Below are 11,763 nucleotides of genomic sequence, written 5' to 3' on the forward strand. Positions count from 1 at the left end.
TAATTTAGTTGGTATGGGGTCTAATAAGCATGTTGTATGTTTGGATGTTGCAATAAGTTTAATTAAATCTTCCTGTTTTATAGGTGAAAAACACTGTAGCCTTTCTTTTGGGGCGATGGTTGGTACTAATTTATAGGACAGACTTGGAGGTTGAGTTTTTACTATGTTGTCTCGTATGTTTTCAATTTTCTCTGTAAAAAGATTCATGAAATCATTGCTACCAAGGTGCGGCGGAATACCCAGGTCAGGTGAAGTCTGTTTATTTGTTAGTTTAGCAACTGTACTAAATAAAAACCTTGGATTGTTTTTGTTAGTTTCTATGAGGTTACGGAGGTGCTCAGCCTTTGCTGCTTTTAGTGCCTTTTTATAACAGTTTGCACTCTCTTTCCACGCAATTTTAAAGACCTCTAATTGGGTTTGTTTCCATTTGCGCTCCAGTTTACGTGTTTCTCTTTTAAGGGCGCGAGTGGTGCTATTGTACCATGGTGCTACGTTTTTCTCATTAATCTTTTTTGACTTCATAGGTGCGACAGCTTCTAATGTATTAGAGAAAATAGTGCCCAATTTGCTGGTCATGTCATTGAGCGATTCTGTATTTATTGGTGTGGTTATTAAAGGAGTCAGATCTGCTTGGGAAACTATCTTTAGTAGTTGAGGTAATTGTTCTACCCTGTCGATAACGAGTTAAACGGCTGATTTCTGCAGTGCGCAGTGTACATGTTATAAGATAGTGATCAGTGACATCGTCGCTTTGAGGTATAATATCTATATTGGTTAGATCGGCTCAGTGAGATATAATCAAGTCTAGTGTATGATTAAATCGATGAGTGGGTCCATTGATGTGTTGTGTTACTCCAAAAGAGTGTGGTAGCACTGTAAACGCCACTGCTAATGCATCGTTAGCACTATCTATGTGTATATTAAAGTCTCTGACATTCAGTACTTTATCAACGTTAACCAATAGGTCCGATAAGAAGTCCGCGGACTATTTCAGAAAATTAGTGTGGGGACCAGGGGGTCTATACACAGTAGGCAATGTAAAAGAAAGCAATGGTTTTTTACTTTTGTTTGGAACAATTATGTTCAACGCAAGCACTTCAAATGATTTAAATTTATGCTCTGTTCTCCGAGTTACAGTAAGAAAGTCTCTAAAGATTGTTGCGACACCACCACCTCGAACAACTGGATGTGGCTCATGCATATAACAGTAGCTTGGTGGGGTACACTCATTTAGGCCGTAATAATCATTTGGTTTAAGCCAGGTTTCGGTAAGGCAGAGTATATCCAAAATGTTGTCTGTGATCATTTCATTTACAATAACTGCTTTTGAATTTAGTGATCTAATATTAAAGGCGGGGTGTCCGATTTCCGAATTACGCTTGTTTAGACAAAGTCGGGCCGAGTACCAAAACAACCTTGTAGCCAATCAGCAGTAAGGTGTAAAGTGCACAGGACGGACATTAGCCGAGCCGAGCGCTGACGAAAGTGAACGATGGGGGTAGGGGTGTGTCTGTTTTGGTGATTTGAACATCAACAACAGCTAAGAGAAATCAGACACCCCGCCTTTAAGTAGGCCGAACTTTATGAGTTGGTTTTGCTCATTAACTACATTGTCTTCAGGTTTAATCACGATAAGGTTTTTTCTCTGACTTTTACCTAATTTTTTCTTTTTTTGATTATTCGGGGGACAGACACAGTCGCTATGCATTTGGAAGCAGTAACATTTTTAACAGTTGAGTGAGAGGAACACAGAGTATGGTTAAAGTTTTTACTTACTAGTCAAATGGTGCGTAGCGTCTTTGAGATGTTGTCAGACAGAAGATCTGCTCCGATGCTGCTGGGGTGCAGGCTGTCGGGGCGGAAGAGCCTAGGCCGCTCCCAGAACAGATCAAAATTATTAACAAAGAGGAGCTTCTGTTCAATACACCATGACATTAACCATTGATTAAGCGCAAACAGACTACTGAACTTTTCATTCCCTCATCGGTAGGTAGGAAGCGGCCCTGATACGATGATTCTCGCTGTGGGCGATGCGTTGCGTACTGTATCGATCAGACTCCTGAAGTCTCTCTTCAGGATCTCCGACTGCCGCATCCTGACGTCGTTCACCCCCGCGTGCAGCACGACAGCTCCGATGCTAACGTCGTCCTTCAGGATCGGCGCCAGAAAAACAGTGAGTGCGCACCTTACCTCGAGTGAAGGATGCACGTACGTTCCGGACGATTGAGTCTCCGATGACCACAGCGTTGCATTCCGTCTTGCAGAGGGCGGAAAAGCGGTTCCTGGTCGGGATCTCGAAGACCGGCGGTGGCAGTGGTGGAGAGGTCATAGCTCCAGTCCTGGTTTGCGCCTTTCACCGTGGGTGTGCCGGTGCAGGAGTGTTCGTTTGGGCTCGTCGTGCAAGGGTCAGCCCGGGATGTATCCAGCGCCGTTTTACGTTCTCGCAACCGTGCCTGATTCTCTAGAAGATCCTGGATCTGCTTCTCCACAGCCTCCAGTTCCGACTAAAGTACGAAGAACGTTTCCTCATCTGCAGAAATAGAAATAACACATCACAAGTTGACTTGTAACAACGTCTTAGTATGGAATTTTATAAAGTTGAGTGCACTAATTATGTAGCAATGCTGAATCCAGTTGTCTACACAGGGTTTTGACTTATCAAACATTTAAATATTTTTTTTTTACTTATTTCTTATTGATTTGAGACAACAAATAAGTAATGCAACAACCTTTCTGAGTCTTTGAGCTTCCTGCTATACCCTCAGTGATCATGGCAAGTTGCTTTAACTGCAAACCGTGTGCAAACCTGTAGGAAAGGAAATATTATTAAAACACCTCATTGGAGACACTTGTAATTGTACTGTTGTTGCATTGAAAGGCCTGGCATGCATAATTTCCAGTCACTGAACTGAGTAAAAGCAAACAACCCTTTGAGAACCAAAACTAGCCACCTCTTTATTTTGATTCCAATAGTATAATATGACATTACTGTAAAAACTTTTCTACCACAGTTTGACACATCAACAGTGAAAGTGGAGTCTGTGTATTGCAAAATGCAGGGCTGAGTTGATAAATACACATGTATAATTCACACAACAAATCTTTAATGTATTTGTATTTAACCTGTCAAAGTGTAATTATATAATAAGCTTAGGTTTATGTGTATAAAATGTGTATTAAACATTTGTAATTGATTTTGTGTCATTCTCTTAAGGGATTACCGATGCAAATGTTTTTTGTTGCCTAATTCTGACACATTTACACTATTTATTATTTTTGTGCACTGTACATGTCAAATAAACAAATAAATAAATACTACACCTGTAAATAAACTCAAGCCATTTCACCAAAGGGATGTGAGCATTGGTGAAAATTGAGCCATTGCGCACAGAAAGTGAGGAACTTTTGTGACGCTTACAGACCCTGCAGAAAAAGAAGGGCAGAAAGGCAAAATGATGAAAAGTATAACACATGAAAATATCAAATATCATACACAGAGCGACCTGGAAAAAACATGCTTTCTGACTTCCGGGCCATTAATGTTGTCATACTTTATACATATAAACAGAAAATTAGCGAAAAACATCACTGACAGTAAATGACTTCAGTTATAATCTTGCGTTATAATGAAGCTGACTGCATGAAAGTCCTAAGTCTAAGTAAACGTATCTGCACATTCTGTTGTTTTTCGCAACAAAACGGTGACTCATCTAAACTTCTGATTGGTCAATAACATGCGATTATTATGCGATGTCTGTGATGATTGTAATTCTCAATGCTGTGAGTAAAACATGGGGAAAAAAATCACTGTGAATCAGACGTGAACGTAGTGTTGTAACCACAGACAAATTTCGTTCATCTTCACAGTTAATTTGCGTCTTTCATGAACTGTATAAAGCGGGACACGTTGTCCCTCACTTCTCAGCGTGAGGCCCATGTATGATTCGATTCGTAAGGTGAAGGTGAAAGATCTCAAATAGCGACTTCATTTCATTAAATTGTTTATGTATTTACAGACAGACTGTCTTACCATTGTAACCCATCGGAGCGATCGCATTTTTCCAGGCGCATGCTTCGATTGCATTTTGGACACTGCATCCTGCTTTTCAGGATACCCCGTTTCTGCATCCATCGAACTATTCTTCTTTTTTTCGTGTTATCATAATTTCTAATATTTTTTAGGAGTTCTTGCAATAAACGCGCCATAACTGCTTTCTACACCTACAACCCAACCAGTACCACATTCGGCAGCTAACGTTACTGGATGCGCGCAACGTGCGTAACTGACTGCCGCGCATTTTTAATTGACATAAAACAGACCACACGGACAACACATACAGAAAGCATCAAGAAGCTAGGTACCCCAAGAAAGTAAGATTCGCTATTTGAGGTAAGCCAAACATGCAAAATTTGTATTTTATTTAGGAACATTGATGATCATCAGTCTTTACTGTTCTAGGTAAAGTTACGGTTAAGCAATTTACAGTAGGGGTTCAATCCTCAGCTGGCTGGCAGGAGCTGCCACTGGCAGGTCACATGACCCGGCACTCCTGACACTGGCAGGTCACGTGACCCGGCACTCCCGACACTGGCAGGTCACGTGACCCGCCACTTAACAGCTAAACAGAGCCAGAAGATGCGCTGATTTTCACGCGTTCCCACAGCTCTTCTGTATAATTTTTTAAATATTTTTTGTTTATATGGATGTCTTCATGGAGGTTTTGCATTTTAAAGTGCTCAAAATATGGTGAGAACAACTGGCAGGTGGCGCTTGTACTGTCAGCTAAACAGAGCCAGAAGATGTGCAGACTTTCACGCGTTCTCGCAGCTCTCCCAAATATAATTGATCAGAGGAAGTTAATAAATTACCACTCAAAATATTTGTACTATTTCTTTCTTAAAAAATGATAAGTGCGTTTTCCACGCATATTAGCCTCCAACTCTTACGTTTATTTTGGTTGATGTCTTATTTAATTTTTTTGTAACCATAGGCTATGTTCCGTTTACGAGAGTGTAGTTCTGAAAACACCCTCGCGTCTGGTGCCCGCCGGTCATTTTGCTCCCTCTAGGTAACCCCCTACTACAGTATGTTGCATATGCGGCATTATATTTTTTATTCAGCATTTGTTCGTATGGATGTCTTTTTATGCATGAAGCCCTCAAAATGTGATCAAATTTTTGTCAGAACAACTGGCAGGTGTTTGAAACTTGCACATTGCTTTAAATGTATTTTTAATGCAGAAACATAGCCTGGTGAGACCAAGCAAAAATCTGGAAATTAAAAGAGTATATTACGGAATACTTTAACATATAACTTCAGTAGCCTAAGCCTTAAAAAGACGGACAAACTTCAATGGTCTTTTTTACTAGCCTATTTGTAGCCTACTGTGTCCTTAGTCATAAAAAACCCTTAATTAATGACTGAACACAGAAAATAACAAAACCGATTCCAACAGTTCTGTAGGCCTACATAAAGAAGGTCACAGAGTGTCAGTCTTACTTTAGGCCTACCTAACATACTATACTTTTAAACATTCTTTTAGTTCAAGAAAGGTTTTTTCTGCTTGGAATCTGTGGAATGCCTCTGTCTTCCTGAGAATTAGAATGGTTATCTGTAAACAAGGGAAAACATCATTTTAAATCTTAACACAATTAAAAAAACTGTGCTTTGTGAGAGTCATTTTTAAATGTATATGTTGCGAAGCATAATTCACATGCTATATTTACAATTTCTATCATTAGCTGTTGTATCATTACTGTATTCTTGAATTGTTTTATATGTATTATACCTCAGGGGTCATGACTTCCATAGCATAAGAAGGACTTGACAGATCTGTTTTTTTCAAATCCAAAACACTGTAAACAGTGTTAATAATTCCCTCAGTCTATAACAAAGTACATGGCAGATATTTTAGTGATTAATTATGAATGTTGGAATATTGACAATCTCTGCTGTAACAGTATTATAAACATGGTATCCACAGAAACAAAGTAAATGCAGCTTGAATTTAGAAAACACGAGAGAACCTTAACTTCCTCCTAACAAACAGAGAACTAGAGATACGTACAAATAAACAGTAGAACTGACAATGAATAAAGAGAAAGGGGAAACTTAAATAGTGTCCAGATAATGAGTCCAATAGGAAACAGGTGCAGATGAAATCAACGATAACAGATGTGTGTGTGCAAAGGGTCATGGGAATTGGAGTCCGATGGGGAACATAGGGAAAACACAGAGGGAAAATCGTTACACCGGGAGGACCAGGTCTCCTCTGATGTGTCACAGCTGCACTCAGTGACTTTGATTAAAAGTTACTGAGTAAATGTTTATGAAGAATACGCCCTTTTCACATGACGTCACGCATCTTCCGTTCTGCTGCGAAGCAGTGTATCGTTACTTCCGCTAACACTCCAGTTTATTATGGAGGACTAAACCTGCAAAAATTATAAATAAATAAATGTATAATAAATAAATATATAAACGAATAAATGTAATAATATGAAAATAAATAAAGGAATGAATGGTTTGATAAAACAAAATAATTCGTTTCAGCTATTATTGATCTTAGCTTTAACTTTTCTTTTAATTTTTTTAATTGATTTATTATTTTTTGTGTCCATTTTTTAATTATTTTTAATTATTATTATTATTTATTTTTAGATTATTTTATTTATCATTTCCTTTTATTTTTACATTTATTTATTTATACGTTTATTTATTTTTATATTTATTTATTATCGCATGTATTTATTTCCACTTTTATTTATTTATTCTTGAATTTATTCTTACTTTTCTGTGTCTTGTATGATAATTAGATGGGTTGGTCTTGCCTACTATTGGTTCAGCGTAGATTGAAGCGTTTGATCGATTACTCTTGACTTGTTTTGGACTAACGTCACGTCACTCACTGATCGTTTGCTTCGTGTATAACGTTAATGAACTATGGCGGGCGCACAATTAGCTAGAGAGTTACAGCATTTAGCCAATGAAGTCGATAACCATGCATCAAATGACTATGTGTCATTCAGATTAGATGCACTTATTGATGATTTATTACAGATTGACGGCGAGATAAATGACAAAGTTCTCCCTCGGTTGTTAGCCTCTTTGCAGCACATTCAAAGTCTGTGCGAGTCAGAGGGTGCTATGCTATGGTGGCGTTACAGTTCAACTGGTGAAAATCATAAAGCACAAAATGTAATAAGGTTTAACTACACAGATGAGCTTGTAAACCGAAGTCGCAAGCTAACGCTTTGTCAAAGTGATAGTTATAAGCAGCCTTTCGGTTAGAAAAAGCGTAAAGATTTAATGTAACATGATGTAACATAATGTAAATGAATTGAGACATAGTGAACTTAAGTCACAAGTTAACACGGTAGTAATGAGCATCGTTCTTTCACTACAGGGGCCATCAAATGGAAACCATTCCTTCTAAAAAGACGTGGTTACTAAACGGTACTCGTAAACTACATTCCATAAGAGATAAATAACACAGAGGTCACAAGTTAAAACGGGCATATTCCCTTGATTCATCCAGCTGCATATTGTTGTGTGACATCTTGATATTATTGCAAAGATCCGCAGCAGCTAGCATTGCGAAATAGCTTAGTGTGATTGTTACCGTAGTGACACGCTGCCTCGCTTTATTGTATGGGTACGAATCCCGTGTCAAATCGCTTTATTTATTTTTTCACCTCGCTTCAGCCGTTACGGGCGATCATACCAATAATTTGCAATCTTAACAAGAATGTCAAAATCATGTAACAAGAAAGTCTGTGTTTATTAGACATCTTAATATCAAGTCGTCTTGTGCTTTCAGAATCGACGAATCTGCTGAGGTCGTTCATGCACCTCTTTGGCAGAGGACCTGTAACCGGAACTTGGTCACCACCTTAGCACCCCCTGACTCGCACAGATTTTGAAGAACTTTGTCATTTATCTCTCCGTCAATCTGTAATAAATCCTCAATAAGTGCATCTAATCTGAATGACACATAGTCATTTGATGCATGGTTATCGACTTCATTGGCTAAATGCTGTAACTCTCTAGCTAATTGTGCGCACGCCATAAACGTTATACACGAAGCAAACGATCAGTGAGTGACGTGACGTTAGTCCAAAACAAGTCAAGAGTAATCGATCAAACGCTTCAATCTACGCTGAACCAATAGTAGGCAAGACCAACCCATCTAATTATCATACAAGACACAGAAAAGTAAGAATAAATACAAGAATAAATAAATAAAAGTGGAAATAAATACATGCGATAATAAATAAATATAAAAATAAATAAACGTATAAATAAATAAATGTAAAAATAAAAGGAAATGATAAATAAAATAATCTAAAAATAAAAAATAATAATAATTAAAAATAATTAAAAATGGACACAAAAAATAATAAATCAATTTAAAAAATGAAAAGAAAAGTTAAAGCTAAGATCAATAATAGCTAAAACGAATTATTTTGTTTTATCAAACCATTCATTCCTTTATTTATTTTCAAATTATTACATTTATTCGTTTATATATTTATTTATTTATACATTTATTTATTTATAATTTTTGCAGGTTTAGTCCTCCATAGTTTATAAGGTGGTGGTAATGCACCTATAAGCTGGTTTGCCAGCCGCCAGTAAAACTCAAGTAGAACAAGAAGTTACTTCCGCTAGCGCCTCAGAATGGAGTTTACAAAGTCCCTTGCACATCTGCCACAAATACGGCTAGATGATGTACAATGTCTTGCAGACAAATTTTCGCTAACGACAAGATCAAAGCTAGATAAAGGATACAAATTCTTCGTTGAACAGTACCTGTTTGATTATGAAGGTAAGTGTGTTGTGATCTCAGTCTTGTCGTGGCCTTTGTGTCTTGTGTGAGTGTTTGTTTTGTTTTGTCGAACTCATGGGGAACCGTCTTGACGGCTCTCCACGTGTTCGGTGTCTACGTCACTAGCCCCGCCCCCGTGTCTCCCCTTCAGGCTTTCCCCTCACTGGGTTTCCATCACCTCATCACCTACACTCCTGTAGCTGATCTCTATTAGCAGTCCCCTCTGGCTCCTTATTATTATTCACCTGTTGTTCATTTCCCGCTGATTAGGTCCCCTCTATTTAATCTCTCTTATTCTCTCGTCTTGTGTCAGACCGTTGCGTGTTTTTGCCAGCTCTGACTGACTCAGTCTAGCGCGTTCTAGTTCTGGTCCTAGTAACCTTGTCTTAGTTTAGATTAGCTTCTGCTTCTGTGCTCCAGTGCCTTGGCCTTTTGTTATTTTCCTCTGTCTCCCTCAGCACCCTGCTGGCGTCTCGGACTCTGCCTCTCGTCACTACCAGGCAACTCTCTCAGTGATCACAGCCGTCTTCCGGATTCTGCAGGTCGAGGCACCTCCCCGCTGAGCGTTTACATCGGGAGGATTAAAAGGGTCCTGTTCAGATTCTTCTAACTTCTTACCGTGAGTGTCGTTGGGTCGAGCCCTCTCCCCACGAACTCACGAGGGTCCTGTGTTCGAGGCTGGTGTCTGCTCGTCATCTCTGGACTGTCTTTAATAAAAGTCTTTACATTACCGCAATTGAGTCTCCAAACCCTTCTTGAATCATGACAAAGTGTTTGTTTTCTTTTTGCGTTGCGAAGGTGCTAGGATAAGTACTTGAATAACGTTAAGTGTTCTGTCAGTTTTTTGGCAGATAGAAAAGCTGTATTTTACATGATGTTACTGTAATATAGACCACTAACCCTACTGTTAGCTACATATTGTGGTTTGTACTATAAAAGTCGTATTCCTGTTTAATGTGGCACTCCTTCTCCAAAACTTTGTTGCAACACAGTTTCGAATTTAGTTGTTGATGAGGTGACAGTGAGAGGGCGATGTCACAGATCTATGAGGAAAAATGAGGAAGCTCATCGCCTTCAGGTTTCTCAGAATAGTTGTGTTTTGTTTTGCTGCGGTTGCAGATACTTTACACCAGAGGTTTCCAAACCTGTCCTGGAGGACCCCTAGTACTACACATTTTGTGTGCCTCCCTTATCTGACACCAAGTTCAGATTTTGCAGTCTGGTGTGTCAGATGAGGGAGACATAAAAAATGTGCAGTACAAGGGGTCCAGAACGGGTTTGGAAACCTCTGCTTTACAGTATCCAACCACAATGTTCCATTTGTGGTTCAGTGTGTTTCTTAGTCTGATGTCAATGGTTTAGTGTCATTAAACTCCAAAACAACAACTTTGTACATATCTTTTAAAGAGCAGGTTTCATGAATCTCATAAAATTACCGGCATTTCAGTGTGTAACGTAGCTTTCCTTCAATTTTGACGATCTGCAAAGTTGTTATTCCAAAAAGTCCATGATAAATTAAGATATTGGCTTCCAAAGTAAGGAGTCGACTCCGAACCACCCAAACAAATCGTTAGGCTTTCGAATCTTTTGAGTGTAACATCGATACGTCACAGTGTAATGCATCAGCACAATCCCCGCCTTCCCGTGAAACAGGAACACTCTGACCTGCCCACTAGCACTTCAGGTAGTGTTGCGTATACAACATGTCGAGGGGACGCTGTGTTTTGTGCTGTGAACGCAAATGTACTTTGTTTTCGCTGCCAAAGGATGACGATGTGAAGGATCAGTGGTTACATTTTTTTCCCACGATACCACTGCAGTACAATTCCAACCTTTATCATGTACTGCACGATACCACTGCAGTACAATTCCAACCTTGTGTAATGTGCTCGTCATTTTACCGACGATTGCTTCTCAAATTTTGGCGAGTTCAACGTGGGATTTGCCAGCCGCTAGACCCTTAAAGATAAGTCAATACCAACTTTATTTGGACTAACAAGCGTCTCAGAACCACAAGCTGTAAGTATGATAAATACGTTATGTGTACATGTTAAATTGAGTGCTTACAATATACGTTAAAGTAATTGTGCTAATCCGTGTTGTATATTTAGTACAGCTGTAGGCGCACTAGATAATTGGTGGTGATTGACACTCGCAACCACCAATCAGTATTCAGTGCTTGCTATTTGAGAGCTGGTTGGCCATGGCCTGGTGTGCGTCACGTCCGAATCCTCCCTTTTGATGTCTGTTGACTGTGGTTTCAGCCTGTTTATGCACCTACGAGTTCTCCGTCGGTTGCTTTACTAAATGGATCTAATGACTGCACTCCCTTCAGGTATGTGAAAGCTGTTGGTTGTAAATAGAATGTCTAGCGCTGTTTGAATTTAACGATTGGCGGCGGGTCGAGTAATGTATAGTTGTTTTATGCTCTCGTTTAGCAGCGAGTTGTTTATCCGGACTCGTGACCTGATTGCAAACACTGGTATATCCTTGTTTGGTAAGCTCAGCATATGATCTCTAGTGGGAAATCCTAGTGGGTATATGTAATTATTAGTAACCCTGTTGTGTGATTTATATTTGCTACAGGGTCCTCTCTCCGTCCCTCCTTCCTTTTTGTTCTGCTCCATTATTGTGTTTGGGTTTCGTCTTGCCCCCCCCCTCCTTTGTGTGGGGCGATTAATGGTGCAACTCAGTCGCTGCTTCTGCTGTATACTACAAGAACATTGCCATATGACGTTTACGTAAAGAGACTACTTGTACTACGTGGAGGAACTACTGCTGTCGTTTTTCGGATTCTGGGGCGAATCGTGTTTGTTGCGATTTGGTACCTCGGGCAGAGGATTATCCACATCTGCTGGAGACGGCGTGGTGATCACGCTGTCGGTTTTACCTCGAGTTCCGTTCTCCTCGCGATCCGTTTGGAGCTAGCCCTTTC

General features: G+C 39.5%; 1 long non-coding RNA gene across 1 annotated transcript; it reads left to right on the forward strand.

The window, feature by feature from the left end:
- The first annotated feature begins 11,039 nt into the window (after positions 1–11,039).
- On the forward strand, positions 11,040–11,763 carry LOC130558883 (uncharacterized). Its single transcript, XR_008963512.1, has 3 exons — positions 11,040–11,163; positions 11,267–11,325; positions 11,415–11,763. It is a non-coding gene; the product is annotated as an uncharacterized LOC130558883 (long non-coding RNA).

Source organism: Triplophysa rosa, linkage group LG9 (assembly GCF_024868665.1).
Source record: "Triplophysa rosa linkage group LG9, Trosa_1v2, whole genome shotgun sequence".
Classification (NCBI taxonomy): Eukaryota; Metazoa; Chordata; class Actinopteri; order Cypriniformes; family Nemacheilidae; genus Triplophysa; species Triplophysa rosa.